The following is a 14,534-nucleotide window of genomic DNA, read 5'->3' on the forward strand; positions in this document are numbered from 1 at the left end:
ACTTAGGGAGGGAGCCATTTGATACTAATATTGTTTTGCCAGATTGGTCACCCAACCAGTGGTAACATGGGAAAAACAACACAAAGGGCTAAAAGCAAGAATTTCCCTACACCCTTTCTTGCCCTTTCCCTTTTCAGCACCCTCTCCCTTCCCAAACCTCATCTCCAGGAAACTGGGACAGCTGGTTATCCATCTCATTTTCCTCACAGTTGCATGCTGACTCTGTCACCAAGCTGTGCATTTGCTAGAACAGTTGATTTTCTTTACAAGACTGATGAGGAAGAGAGAGCAAAAGTCCTATTCATTGTTTCTCTTAAAGTTCATCATGGTGTGAGTGTGTGTGTGAGTGTGTCCCCCATAAGTGAGGGGAAGCTATTAGGAGAGAGCCAGATCTCTTTAATGAGCCTAGAGGTAATGCAAAATTCATGTGTTTTCACCTGCAGCTGGGTAAAGCCTGGTTTCACAAACAAAAAGGGGGAAGGCAAGAAGGGTTGGTTATTTATGATTTTGCTAAAGCAGGTACCCTGGCTGCTACTGGGCATCCTGACCCACTTGTTCATTTTTTAGGAAGAAGTGAATACTTTCAATGGGAGAAACTCAAGCATCAGATTTGCTCCTTGGAGCATTAATAAAAGGGCTCAGTTAGCTTCATCTCATTATTTTACTATGAGTATTGACTTTGGCCTAGAGTCATGTATAGATAAAATGGTGCAAGGGCTTGTCCTAAGTGATTACTCAGAATTACAAATCATTTCACGTGTAACTGAATACTGCAGTCTAGCTGGCACCCTGCCCCTTGCATTCTCCCCCTCCCCTTTCTCTAATAGGAGCGCAAATCCAGCTTTGTCTGAAGAGGCAATTAATCTTATTCACTGAAAGCTGAATTTTAATTCACCAGCATGTGGAGGGCATATCTGCCTATCACACAGAATTAGTTTAACAGAGAATTTAGAGGAAAAAAATATTGGAGGTCTTGGCATTCTTGAGCAGTCAAAATATCTTGTAGGTACATTCCTTCGTTAGCCATCTACAGGCTATGGACAAGCTTCTCTTTGTACTAATAACTCTATTAGTCTAACCTGAGTTTGTTGTGTGTCCAAAAGTGGCCGATTACATTTTAGTTTATGTAAAACAAAACAAATCAAAAAAACCCCTGCAAGATAGGTGTGTTTTGGGGGAAAATGCACATAGGCAAGAAAGATAAATTCTGGTTTCCTAGAGATTCTCAAAGGCTATTACTTTTAAGGGCATGGTTTAGAGATGATCAGAAAAATAAAGGGACACATAAAAATCCTAGAAAGCCTACATTCATCCAAATCAAATCGTATGTAGGAGTAAGTGGTAGGGTACAAAGTGGCAGGACTGCTGGCGCTGCAGGGGAGAGGCTCATGTGAGATCTGTTTGGCAGATACTGGGTGTTTCTGGTGCTTCTGAGCTATATTTTCATAATTTTTCCACGGAGCAAGATTTCAGTGTTTGGTCCGAGGTTTGTTTTACATGTAGATAAAGCACATGCATGTATGTGTGTGTGTGTGTGTGTGTGTGTGTGTGTGTTTAAACTTCCTGAAGCAGTTTCTTAATTCAAGTTTCTTAATTTGGACCAGAATATGACTTAACACATGCCCACACTTAGTTAGATATCAAGTTGCCATAAGGTCAGAAAACACATGGGCTCTGGTTTGTACTTCTGTTTAACACAGCAGTCCTCAAAGGCTGCCCTGTGCTACAGGCAGGTCTCAAAACACGTACCTGTCTTCTCCCCAGTGAAAGGGGTGATTTCATAAAGTACAGTGATCTCATATGACCACCAATAATTAGTGTAGCAGAAATCTTAAGGGAATTAAAAAGGTGCTATTGGCTTTTCTGTAGCTTTCTCTACATGCATGGTTGTCTCCTACCCCTGGAATTAACCTTCATGATTCCTTCCATGGCTTCTTCTAGGAATGCCTGATTGAATACTTACTAATGGGAAACCATGGAACTTTTTTCAAAACTCGTCCTAATGCTTCAAAAGGGTTTTTTGTTTGTTCTACTGTCAGTGGGTCTGAAGTGGGAGTGGGCCAAGGGCAGAGAAGCTATGGGATTAAGTATGCCTATGAACACCAAATGTCACAGGGTAATAGTCAAAGCACAGGGCTGGAAAGTTACAAACTGTGTTGCCTCATCAGACCATTCCCAGGGCTGAGCCTGGTGATTATTTTTAAAGGAAACAATTTGAAAATTCAAGGTTTTTACATTATTACCAGAAAATATTGCTTTATGTAGTGTCAGCGCTATAAAGATGGATTTTTGGAATCCCTTGTGTAAACTTTGCATTATCTATATAATGTTTAGAGTTTACGCAGATTTGGAATTTGGATATGTGAATGCCCAGAAGCACATATTTGCAAATAAACACTTGCAAATGTTCCAAGACTTAAATGATGTGTTGAATGCACAGTGGTGTTAGTGTTCATCCATTATTTATTTACTTAATTTTTTGTAAGCTCTGCTACTATACAAGGTGCTTCAGCTTATTTTGAGAGAAGAGGGTCATCGTTTGCATTTCCTCTGTGACTTATAATGACATTTTCAATGCTACAACTGTTTGACCCTTAACAAGGAGTGGTGGGGTAGGGGAGACAATATGAAGAGGCCTCCCTTTCAATGTTTCTTGTTGCTCTTCAAAGTATATGAAAATGTTCTCTTTCCATCCCTTGCAGTCATGACATTAAACCCACACACTTTTAGAGAGCTTCTGGATAATCTTCAACTTGCCCCATCTCCACTTGGCAAGGCTCATCAGTAGTGTCCTTTCCAGTATGAAGGGGAAGAAGCCCTCCATTAGCACCTCTTTGGTTGGAGGGCTTATTTCTCCTGTCTTTTTCAAAAGATATGAGTTCCACTCAGAATTCTTATGAGATCCCAAATAGATATATTTCCATGCAGAATTATTCCTTCCAAGCCTCTCATCCTCTGTCTGGATTGTCCTGAACATTCCCCAAATATGTCTATTGGCACTCTGTTGAAGCAATATTGAGATTTTAATGAATAAAAAATAAGTTAGCTGTATTCAAGGCTAACAAAGTTCCATATACAACCTTATGAAGCAGGTTCTATTGTACCTATTTACAGGTGGTAAACAGCAGCCCTATTAGTTGTGTGTCATATATTTTGTGCAAAATAGAGGGAATACGATTTGAACAAAGACCTTTGGACTCCAGATCCCATTCTTTAAACTACTTGACTATCTTGCTGCCTTATAAGCTACCAGAAAATAAATTTCAGTGTTTTCACAAAGTGACCAAAATGGAAGCGGAGAGAACTAAAGTCAGTAGAGAATTTTTTTCCATGTCTTAAAATGGCTAGATCCTATCTCTGTAGCAGTTGAGTGAAGATTTTCAGATTTCCTTGACCTTCTTGACAAGAATCCCTAAGAGTCTAAGGACCTCCAATAAGGATTAGCCTTCTCTAGAACATAAAAATGGATTCTGGGGTTTATGGGTGTATAGTGGGAGTGTTTGTTAAGTTCATTTTGAGGAATGTTAGAGTGTTTTGAACTGCAATTCATCAGAAAACAAATATCCCAAATAGTGTGGGGCTTTAAAAAATTGTCATGTATATGCTAAGTCTGAAGGTAGGGGACCTCAGGGTTAATCCAGCAGCTCAACCACATCACTAGATCCAGATTTTTTTTAAAGATTTTATTTATTTATTCATGACAGAGAGAGAGGCAGAGACATAGGCAGAGGGAGAAGCAGGCTCCCTGCACGGAGCCCAATGCGGGACTCGATCCAGGGACCCCAGGAACACGCCCTGAGCCACCAAGGCATCCCTAGATACAGATTCTATTCTTACTCTGCCATGCTTGGCTTTACAGCTATTACTCCTATGGGGCTCAAGATGGCCACTCCGCCCCACGCATCACATCTCCATCTGTCTCTGGTGTTGGTACACCAGAGACAGAAAATGCAGCTGCCTGTATCTTGTGTACTTTTGTTAAAGAAATCTTTCCTGGAAGTTCTTCTAGGGTATTTTCCCTCATATACCATATATTGCCATTTGCAACTTGGTTGCATATCTACCCTAGGACCGATAACTGGTAAAGGGAATGGAACACTTCCCTCTGATTAACTTAGATACATTTGTAATGATTTATGAGAGTCCTCTTGTCTGGGTGGCAACAGAACAAATCAAATTTCTGCCATCAGAGTATCCATAGGGGAAATAAGCTCCATTGTGTGTCCCAAACACCAACCCAGTGCTGCAAAGGGGGAAGAAATGAAGCACACAGGAGTCAGAAGAAGCTCCTTCCTCTTCTAGTGTCCCTCCAATACCCTCTACTAACAAAGATTAACCTCGTGCCAGCTGGCAAGGGAGAAATGTTCCAGTATCACAAGCAGCCAATGAAGGGTGGCTTTGGAGCTGAGAGGCAATAAATTGGCAACTGGCACAGTTGGTTTGCCTGTCAAATCCTAGCCCTTTAATAAGGGCCTTCTGAGATGCTGATAACATGAACACCCAAGGAGGCATTATGGAAAGAAAGCTGAACATACAAAATATTTAGCTGGAGAACTTATTTCAGAAGTTATATTGTGGGTTCTGAGAGCAATAGCTATTTTTCCAACTCCTAGAAATAGATTAGACATCCCTAGGTCTTTTACTTATACGTAGATATATATAATAGATGCATAAAATTTGTATGTATATGCGCATATATTTGTATTCTAGGTCTATAATTTTTTAAAAGAAGATGAGAAAATGAGGATGGAGAAATTATTTTCTGTAGGAAAGTGGGTAACTTTATAACAAAGTCCAGACAAGTGCCCCAAATCTTAACGATTGAAAAACAGGATGGAGAAAGGAAAAGACAGAAGGAATTTCAATGTGTTCTGAATATTTAATTTGACAGCTTAAGAACATAACTCCTGTTCCCCCTATAGTGCATTTGTGGAGAGAGGACAAGTGGGCAGTATGCTAAGGTTGATCATCTCTTCCTTCCTTCATCATCATATCAAATGCCTCCATGGGCTATGGCTGTGGAGGGTGCTGGAGTGAGGAATAGTGGACGTGAGGAAAGACTAGGAGGGAACAGAAGGTGAATAAGACTCTATATGAACTTCTGGGCCTTAGTCCTGGACATATCCGAGTCCTCGGCTCTGTCAAGATCAGTGAGCTGATTGATTAATATATATATTTTTCTGGAGATCCAGCTGGAAGTAGTAGAGGGGAGGGGTTCATGTCCTCTGTTATTTTTCCATGTTGTTTGTGACAATTCCCATAACTGGTGCTCCTAGGGAGGGGCTTCCCAGTGGAAAAGACCCCTGATCTTTATTTCCTGCCTTTTCTTAAAAAAGTCTTCAAGCCATAAAAGGACTGTAGAGACAGCTTCCATTTTAGGTGAATCTGATAGTCGTCAGTACTCCAGTTCCTTAAGGCCGATGGAAACCCCACCTTCTACCACAAGAAGACAACTCCTGCAAGATCATCTAAGCACAACCATATTTCTATTTGAAAGAAGGCTTAACTTTAAGAATATTTGTAAATTAAAAAAAAAAAAAACCTTCTGACTTACGGTGAGCTCTAATAAGGCTATTGTTTATCCCATCCATTCCTGAACCATGTTTAAATAAAAAGTACTCAAGTTTAGATATTCAAATGAACTTCAATGAAATGTACCATAGGCCCTGAAGACAACTTCACAGGAGAAGCTCTAGGGTTTTTAACAATATCTGTGTTGTTGGAGTAAGTAAAGCCTCCTAAAGTGACTATTTTGAATACTCCCCTATACAATTACTCAAGAAGTGTTTGACTTAATTTACACTTCAGGGGGACACCTCCTGTAAAACAGATTCCCTTTCCCTCTATATCAGTACCTGGTTAATGATCCAGCTGACAGTGGTTCGAATAAAACTTGTCGAATGCCCAGCATTTAAAGAAATGAAATATCGAGAAATGGGAACTCTACTGTGTGATCATTTGTAGTATCCAAAAATCGGAAGGGGAGTGGGTGAAGAATAAAAGGATGAGTGGAGGAGATTAAGAATTAAGCATAAGTAGAAAAAAGAAAAAAATATTTTTCTGAAATCCCAATGGATTATAATGAAAGTCACAAGGATACCTCCAGAAAAAGAACTCTAGATATCTGTATGAAGAGCTAACACATGTAGAGATAACACCTTTGAGAATCGTTGGCAACAATTTTAAACGATGTTATACTTATTGTGAAATTGCATTGCTTCTACTTATTTCATGGAATATATGCCTTTGGGGAGTCTGGTTAACATAGTTTGGTTGATTATTATGTTGTTGTAACATCCTGTGGTGAAAGCAGTCTGGCAAACTAGCCACATTACAGGATGGATCCTAAGGAGATTTACCAACAGAAAGCAAGCTTGCTCTCAACTCTGTACTTGGTGGCCCAGTTGAGAACATGACTGGAAACACTTCAAGAACTTATACTGTGAGAATCTGTTGAAGTACACTGAACAGTCAACTATAGGATGCTTAGTACTTGTTATTATCAATTTATAAATATGTATGGAACTCTGATTGCCATTTTAGGGATGCTGGATATAAAGGTTCATAGGTATGAATCCTTCTTCCAAGGAGCTTAAGTTTGGCATACCAAATAAACATTAGGCTTCTGTAAGAGCAGGTAAAACACAAAAGTTATGCTTCTATGATTATTAAAATGTCACTTGGTATTGGAAATTATTTTTCTATTAACCTAATAATTTAGTATGGCATACCATTTACTAATAGGACTTGCTAACTTCAACCCTGTAGAATTTCTTGATTTCCTTGGCATTGGTTTGGAATATTCTGACCTGAGATTGGCAGCAGTAAGTTGAGAGTAAGTATGGGGTAAGGGAGTACAAAAGCAGTACTTTTTAGTAATTTTATTTGACCATTTTTTTTTTTTTGAGGCTCACACATTATCAGTAGTGGATCAGATGTTAGTCATCCTAGTCCGGGAAATCATGGAGAATTGGTGATAGATACCTTGAAGGACTCTGGGAAGAAGGTGTGTGGCCCAGGTGAGCTGAGTTAGATCACTTACAAGGATTCTCACTAACAAAGACACCGTTGCTTCTCTTCAGGAGGCTCAGGTTCTAAATGCATCAGAGCTTTGATTCCTAGAAGCAGGGGGAAAAGGCAAACAACTTTTAAAAAGAATTAAGATGGCCAGGAGCACCTCGGTGGCTCACTCAGTTGGTTAAACATCGGACTCTTGGTTTCAGCTCAGGTCATGATCTCAGGTTACTTTTTTTTCTTAATTTTAATTTTTTTAGCCCTCTTTTATATTAAAAATGGAGACTGCTTGGAATTCTCCTTGTCTCCCTCTATTCCTCTCTCCTTCCCCCAAATCCCCCACCAGCCATGCGCTCTCTCTCTCTCTCAAATAAATACATAAAATCTTTAAAGATGGCCTAAACAGCTCCTTGAGATGGGAAATGTATATTTACAAGTCGCTTGCTGATGTGTTTTTAAACACATTTTAGGGATCTGCTATTTATGCTAGATTTTTCTATTAATAAATCTGTATTTCATGTTTCTGAACACTGACATTTTTTTTTCATTGTCACTTGGAATTACATGGACCATTAATTCTGTATCCAAAAAGTCAGATAGTGATAATCTAAATTAAATAAATGTAGAGGAGGAAATCTAAATTAATGAATTTCAGATAACACAGGAAAACACAAATGTTTTAACCAGAGAATTTTTAAAAAAATGATTAGAAGATGCAAAACACCCCAAATTTCTGTATTCCCCCTTATATCTGTCTTTCTCCATCTCCTTAGAACAAGGTTGAATGTGATTTCACCCTGAGTACATTTTTTCTTCCTTTTGCAGGGCTGAAGACAAAAACACAGGTTAATACAGTACATATATTTAAAAACTATAACTTTGGTTATTTTTATGGTTCTATTTCTTTTTTTAAAGATTTTTTTTAAAAAAGATTTTATTGATTTATTCATGAGAGACAAGGGGCGGGGGAGGGAGAGGCAGAGACACAGGCAGAGGGAGAAGCAGGCCCCATGCAGGGAGCCTGAAGTGGGACTTGATCCTGGGACTCCAGGATCATGCCCTGAGCCGAAGGCAGATGCTAAATTGCTGAGCCACCCAGGGATCCCCTATGGTTCTATTTCTTCAGAAGATTGCATTTTGTGGCAATTCCTTAAGAAAATGAACTGAAGTCCTTAGGAATATTGACTGAGGCTAAGTCTCTATTAGAAAATCAAAGTTTCTTTTATTCATATCTATGGAATTCGGACATAGCATATCCTTGCTGATGGTACATAGTAACTATCGTGTAAGTGTATATTGAATTTTATGACATAATAAAAACAACCAAAAAAGCTCAATTTAAAGAAATAGTTTTCTATGTGATAAAAGACGCAGAAGCTTTGGTCTAGTGGCTGTTGCTCAATTATGTAGATGAGTCCAAATTTGTTCTGCAGCCCAGACTCTAGACAATTTAAAAACATGTTTATTTTCTTTTTTATTTGACCTTCTGAGTCAATTAGCCCCACCTGGCTGAGTTGTAGCTCAGTGAAAGAGAATTCAGAAGATTTTCTTTGTTAGTTTCGTTTGAAGTAAACACCCTGAACCTTTTGTAAATGTAATGATTTTCTCTTAAAACTCACTAATACCATAACTATACTAATAAAAGCATAATGTATATTATTAGGCCTGAACTCTTGACCATGGGTATCTGTACATTTTGGTCTGTGCACAAGTGTCATAAATGACCATTTTATAGATAGATAATGTTCTTAATCCATAATTCTTTATTGCTGATGGTTATTGCATTAGATGATGACCCATAGCTATTAAGAGCCAGTTTTTAATATCACAACCATTTAGGAAGGTTAATGGACTCAGTTTTGAGACTTAACCTTTGGATGCTGTGGGTTAAAGGGTTATATTTGTGCACTAAAATGCCAGAAAATATCTACTTATTTTCATTTCTCAGTGTACAGTAACTGCTATTTACCAATCAGAAGGAAAGAAACTGAGTGTGACATATAAGATAACAAGTTTCTAGAGCAGTGAGATTCTTTTAAAATATACATTTCATATTTGGCTTCTATTATTTTTCATTTAGACACAAGAATTGAAATGTGAACAGATGTAACCTAAATCAGTTGAGGAATATTTATTATGGCTGTTCAGAAAAAATAGATGGAGATTATAATTCATAGTTTTCTTGGCTAGTTTGGAAAGTTCACACGCATTGTAATGGGGAACTGGTGGTTTAGGGAAGTCACGAATTCCTTATGGATGATACCTGTCTGCAGCCCAGAATTTTCAGAGGAATAAAACAGTGTCTATGTGGATTCAGTTCCATTTCAAAAATCTAATTAGCATTCCATGGTGACCATTTATCATGTATTTTTGCCACCCATTATCCATTATTCTTCTTAATGTCACCCTTATTCCCTTTTATTCCGTTAATTCATTGTGACTTGGCTGTGTCGGAGGAAGAGTTCAGGCACTTCCCTTCTATTATGGAAGTCAGAAGCTGAGTGTGTGAACAGACACCGTAATGGCCCTCAATGAATCACACCTTGTATTCGTGTAGTTGTGTCTCCACTCCATGTGGACTCTGGGCTTGACTGTGCAATCGGTTTTGGTCCACAGGGCCTAAGCAAACAGAATGCAAGCGGACTGGAAAAGGGCTCACCCATTAGGCTACCCTCTTGCTCACTGCGTTTGGAACCCATACACAATACGAAAAAGTGTAGGCTACGAGTGACGAAGAAGGACCCTGAACTAGTGGCTTCTTGCAAAATTAACCCTCAGACGGGGGGGGGGGGAGGCCATCCAGGACCTGATCTGACCCTCCCCACTCCTAGCTACTTAAAGTCTCACCGCTTCTCCGAGCTTCTTGACTGGTTTTCCAAGGAATTGCCTTTTGCAAATTCAGCCAAAATCAATCACTGATGCAACCAAGAAACCTAACTAACATAGATACTTAAATTGGGACCTTGAAACGCGAAGAGATTACTTGAGAATAACTGAAAACCACGTGAACTGTACTTATACAGATTCACTCAGAAGTTGAATAATGAGTGAAGTATATGTATATTCATGAGTTTGGGTCAGCAAACATTCCTTACCAGGGAGCAAATATTCCTTACCAGGGACCTTTTGTAAGTCCAACAGTTGCATTAGCTTTGCATCTCTGGGTGAGAATCGGAATTTCCATTTCTCCTTTACTAAGCGTGTATGTTGCCTGGATCTCAGGGTGGAAGTGCCTCAGAGAATAGCTACAATAATTCAAGACTTCATGTCCTATGTGGCCTTCTCCGCCCTCCCTGTCCCGACCTCATAGATATGATTGATAAGTGACATTGTATTAGTTCAGGGTGTTCACCTCACCCTTCTTATTCCTGTGCTGTGTTCCTCCCCCGTTGCCCCGTGATCCCCCCCCCCCTCCTGTGTCCCACCCTACGGTGGCACTCTGCTCCTGCGGAGGGCACGGTCCCCAGTCCCTCCCGATGTTGCTTTACCATTTGCTATGGGCTGTTCTTTCCCATCCGCCCTGGGCTCATCATCGGCTTTACACTATTGGAAATTTCCTATAAAGGCCGCCTACGATCCGTGAATGACCCTGAAAGATAGGGCATACCCGTGGGTGTTTTCATCCATAGCTTGTTCACACAAGCTGAGCTACACAATTATTGATAAATGTTTGTTTTCACTGCTTTGACAAAGGCCGTTCCTCCTCATCTTATTGCTTTAGCTCTTCAGTTCCAAGCTGGGGTGGGTGGGTGACTAACTTGTGGCCTGTGTGGCTGGATGCATTTGTAGGGAGAAGAAGCTGGCTCTTAAAGCTGGCTGTCGTCAGAACGGAGGTGCTACTGCCCTGCTCACTGCGTTATAGATAATGCTCAATGAACATTAACTGACTTAAAATTAATTTGTAATTAAGTAATTCTCCAAGACTGGACAATTGGTCCTCATTTTAGAACAAAGAAACCTAGAGTTGCTGACATTATGCAACTGTCTTCACAGTAAAGGGAAAGAAAGTTATTCCCTTTTGATAATCAGATAGGCATTCAGTCACAGAAGATGAAGGGTCGTAAGAAGGCCTAGAAGAGGGATATGAAATCTATGATCCAAGAGAAAAAGAGACCTGGGAGGTTAAGTAACATTTCCCTTTTTTTCCCCAGCACCACTCCACCAAAGGTATCACAATCTAGTCAAAGACTGTAAATTTGGTATTTCACACATTAGAAGGTGCATTCAACTGACAATGCTAAAAAAATCCATTTTTACAACTTAACAGTTTCTGTCAACATTTAAAAAATGTTTTCTGTATCCATTTCTTGGGAGACTCATAAAGCTGGCTTTCCTGAGTATTCTTGGTTTCTGTTGTTTGTTCATTCTTTAACTATTTTTTCCCTTCCATTTCAAGGAAAAGCTGTTGGGCATTTTTGCACCTTCTTTGGCTTCAGCTGTGATGCTAGGTGATTCCGATATAATTAGGTGAGATTTTTATAGGCCCTCAAAGGCTAACAAAATAATAAATGTGGCAGTTCAAATAATAGCAATCAGCAGGTCAAGCAAATAAATAAATAAATAAACTCCTTTGGACTGAGATTGACAAGCCCTAATGTTATCAGAGTTTTGAAATGCAACATACTTTCTTGTTTCCTTCTTACTGTTTTTAGCTTCTATTTCTTAACCTTTTTTTTTCGTGTTGCATAGGGATATTTTCATACTGTCTATTGTTACTATTTTTTCATTCATGTGGTTTTCTGTTTTCAATGCAGCAAGTCTGCTTACTAAGAAATACTCACATATTACTGCAAAATGAATCCTTTTCCTTGAGATTATATTTATTGTAGACTTTCAAAGGATACTGATTTCTCTAAGTATTCTTATAAATCAGGATATCACAAACATCTTTAGAATGCTTTTTTATCCTTTTGTTTTTAAAAGTCCTATGCATTTGTTGCAGAAAATTCAGGTACTACAGAAAAGCACAAAGAAGAAAAGTACCATCATTTCTCTAATAATAACTAGTTTTATATCCTTCTAGTCTTTTTTCTGTGACTCGATGTACCTGCATATACAGCATATCCAAGGGAATCCTGCTTTTTTGATTAAACATTAATCCATTTCTTGACAATTCACATACAGGTTTATGAAACTTCAAGTGCTGAAATTGCAAATGGAGCCCTTTTTATAATTAAAACATGACAGAAATCAAACTTCTACAATTTGGATGGGAGTAAAATTATGCTTCAGGTGTGAATGGCTCTTGGTGTTTTGGTGGGCGCTTGTCAGAAAAATTAACAACAGCATATATAAAATGAGAGAGATTTTGGGTAGCCTTACAAATAATGTCCTATGTTCTATTTTGATATTTAGTTATTTTCCAAATGACTTTAAGACTGCTCACTTCTCAATCCTCACCTGGCATTCTCTTTCTCACAGAACTCTGCTGTTCTACATGTATAACTGGTTGAAATGAGCAAAAATAAAGCCCACAGCATTTTTCCTTTCTTTCTTTCACCTTTTCTTTAACCATAGCTTTCTTCAGTTTTTTCCACCAACAGTTAGAAATGTGGCTTCTGAAAGATAACAAGGCATGGTTCCATAGCATGCCTGTGCCTCCCCGTCTCCCCCACTCACTGCTAACTCTTTTGTTTGTACAATATTCTTTTATTCTGAGCAATATAACATTTTAGTTCTCGTAATAAATGCCTTCATGTGAAGCAGTTCAGCTAAGAGAATGTTATTAGACTGTGCTCCCAGGCAGCGCACCTCCACACGATCAATACAAAGCTGGGCCTCAGCTCATTCCCTCTTTGCTTAAATTCCCTGCAAATGTGCAAGAGAAGCAGCAGAGGGTGTCATCAATCACAGGCCACTGTGACATATGCTGAAACCTGACCAGGGCCGAGATGTTTTAATAAGGCATCCATTAAAACCCTCAAATAAATTGCAATTTGAAAACAGAACATAATACCAGCCAAGTTTTCCTCATCCATCTTGTGGCATGTCATGTAATGTAATTGCGTTGTTAATTTATCCAAGAACTTTCTCAGTACACTGTTTCGTTGGCACCGCTTAATTTCCCTGTAGACTATTTGTGTGTGTGTATGTGTGTGTATGTGTGTGTGGGTGTGAGAGAGCACACATGTAAGACAGAGAAAGCAAGGGAGCGGGCAACTGGAAGAGAAAAAAAAAACGCACAGAAACTGTATTTATTTCTGTGTGTTTGTGTGTCTGTGGGCCTGGTGGTTCCTTGGAGGAAATAGTCCTGTTTCTGCTTAGCATGGCATTAGTCAGCGAGCTAGTCAGAAATTTGAAATGTTTGACGTTTTGTCAATGACCCCTGAGTAGCCCAGTGCTACCTTGCCAGCTCTGGCCTACAGCAGGACCACGTCCTTCTCCCGTTCAGCGTGCCATTGGTTTATGCCCCTCCAGAGTGGGATCACTCAGAGTGCCTGTGGATCCCATCAATAAATATTGACAAAAGTGTTTAGGGGCCACTTAGGATCACCACACGATGACACTCAAAACAGGACAGTACTGATTTTGGTTCCCTGGCTCTTGGGTCATAAGTGAAAAGTTTTGACAAGGGTAAGAAAAATAAGAAGTTATAAATCAATAGGAAAGAATAAAAATGTATTTCTCTGGAATAATGTCAAAGTGATTGCATATATATATATATAAATACATATATATAATTTTTTAAAAGAGCTTGGAGGAAAGATAGAGACAGGCAGGGGCTCATATAGATTTCTTTGTCTTCTAAGCGTAAATCTAAAAATAAGTAATACAATTCTTCATGTAGGGCTGCATCAGCAGATTCCTTACCTTTATTTATTCTTCTAGGTTTTCTTAATCAATCTGTTCTCTCATTTTCTATAAAAGAAGCCATTGGAAGGCAGAGGGTGAATCTACCCCACACATTCCATCTGTATCTAGGATGTCACAGAAACCATGATGCCAATCAAATATTGGTTTCAAACTGTCAACCGTCTTTTCTAGGCCTACCACTGTGAAGTCATAAGTCATTGAACTAATGACAGAGGAGAGAAGAGAGTATGACAAAAGGGGAAAATCCACCAGAAATCTACTTGTGTAGCTGCTGTTTTAAGATTATTAATGAAGAACAAAATAGTTATTTGAGATTCGGTAAGAAAGACAACTCGATGTAAAGCAGGCTGGTCAATAAATTAACAGCCACCCTCTTGCGGTGGAGCCTTACGTCTAAAGCGGTGTTGCAAGTCGGCCCCAAGAACGTGGTGGCGTTCTGATACGTAACCTGCATACAAACCATTTTTCTCCAAGGCTCCAACTTATCACCATGCAAACTATTAGACAATTACGGGGTATGAGAGGTGCCAGGGAAAGCCAAATTAGTTTCTGCTTTCTGCTAATGGATGACCTTTGTGATTTGGATCAGGTGCTGAAATTCACTTAGTCCGAAAGGCAGGAGAATGGGGAAACACCTAAAATAATTTTCTCTCCCTCCAGAGAAGATGCCTGGCTACCACCTGCCCAATAAATGTCAATTGGATTAT

General features: G+C 39.2%; 1 long non-coding RNA gene across 1 annotated transcript; it reads right to left on the minus strand.

Annotated features, from left to right (window-relative positions):
• Positions 1 to 2,466: 2,466 nt before the first annotated feature.
• On the minus strand, positions 2,467 to 14,212 carry LOC111093379. Its single transcript, XR_005381339.1, has 3 exons — positions 13,825 to 14,212; positions 6,985 to 7,118; positions 2,467 to 3,001 (listed from the first exon to the last, which is right to left on the minus strand). It is a non-coding gene; the product is annotated as an uncharacterized LOC111093379 (long non-coding RNA).
• Between the last annotated feature and the right edge of the window lie 322 nt (positions 14,213 to 14,534).

The sequence above is a fragment of the Canis lupus genome, chromosome 30, assembly GCF_011100685.1.
Source record: "Canis lupus familiaris isolate Mischka breed German Shepherd chromosome 30, alternate assembly UU_Cfam_GSD_1.0, whole genome shotgun sequence".
NCBI classification, from domain to species: Eukaryota; Metazoa; Chordata; class Mammalia; order Carnivora; family Canidae; genus Canis; species Canis lupus.